Here is a 1,498-nt window from a genome sequence, read left to right as displayed (position 1 = left end):
GAGAGAGAGAGAGAGAGAGAGAGAGTAAAAGACAAGGAAATGAGGCAGGAAGAACAAAGCTCTGAGCTACGCAAAGAAAAGGCTGTGCCTGTTTTGAGGCAGATGTCGAGGACCTGGCTACCTAGTCCCTTGCTCTACGACTGAGGACACTTCCTTGCCTCCTTTCTTGTACTCAGCTCCTGTCCTAGAGGACAAAGGAAACTGGATAAGTTGCCCTGAAGGGTCCTACTGCTCTGACCGCTGCAGCTGGGGATCTCTTTTTCCTTCCATGCTACAGGAAGGCCTTGCTCCATCCCCTGCTGTCCCAGGCTTATCATCTGGTCCAGAACAGTGTGTGCTTCACCCCCAGGGTGGAGTGGCTCAGCACCCTGGAGAGTCATAACCGCAGAGACAGTGGAGCAGAGGCAGGGAGGTGTTCAGTTTGGGCTTAGTCTTCCCAAGTCTGACTAGTTGAGCTATTGGAAAGTTTCGTGGCCTTGGGAAAGTCACCTAACTCCCCTGACTTTAAATGTTCATCTGAAAAATTGAGCTAATAGTATTTTCCACATCAGAATGCCATAGGCGAATGAGAAGATGTGCACAGTGACCTGAGGGCAGCCACTACTCCATGATCCCAGCTGGCTGAAGCTTTTGCAGATGGACCAGCTGTTCTGATTTCAGTCAGGGTGACATGTGGCTCCTCTGCCAGTCAACAAAGTTCCTGAGGTAGTGCCCAGACCACCTTCTTGCTCCTATAATTTTTAGTTTCATTTTATTTTACGTGTTTGGGCGTCTTGCCTACATATATTTCTGTGTACCACATTGTGTGCATGGCGCCTGAGGAGGCCAGAAGAGAGCATCGGATTCCCTGGAACTGCACTTACAAGATGCTTGTGAGTCACCATGTGACGTGGCAGATGCTTGTGAGTCACAGGACCCAGGTTCACCACTAATTGAACCTGAGTCCTGTGGAGGAGCAGTCGGGGTCTTAACCACTGAGCTGTCTTTACAGCCCCACTCCTTTCCCATAGACTCTCTGGACTTCAGGCCTGGGCTGATCAACTAAGCAGGCTGGACTGACAATGTACTCACAGGAGAGGCAGCCTGTGAATTGTACCCTCGGTCCAGGGGCTTCTGAGCCTGTTGGACAGACTGGCCAACGTGACCTCAGTACTCACACCTGCGATTTGTATCTAGTCTCTCAGGCCTGAGGTCCAGAGCACTGAGGGTTTTCAGGCTATTGAACGACTGACTCTTCCCTGAATCAACTGTCTGGAAAGAAGCAGCCGGGACAGGAAAGAATGGGTTTCTGCTAAAGTTGCACAAACATAAAGTGTTCCCATCACCCAGGGAAAACCACACCATTCCCAAAAATGGGTTTGTCTACTCGGTCTGAGAAATGAAGACTGTGGTCATTGATTAAGACTAAGATGTGAGCACACACTAAGCCCCTCTCCTGCCCCCTGCAGCAGCCTCCCAACTGAGAGTAATGGCAATCTCCTCTTGGTTCTCCTCTCTT

This window comes from Mastomys coucha, unplaced genomic scaffold (genome assembly GCF_008632895.1).
Source record: "Mastomys coucha isolate ucsf_1 unplaced genomic scaffold, UCSF_Mcou_1 pScaffold23, whole genome shotgun sequence".
Taxonomy (NCBI): domain Eukaryota; kingdom Metazoa; phylum Chordata; class Mammalia; order Rodentia; family Muridae; genus Mastomys; species Mastomys coucha.
The sequence above is the reverse complement of the archived record's forward strand: the minus strand, read 5'-3'. Positions refer to the sequence as shown.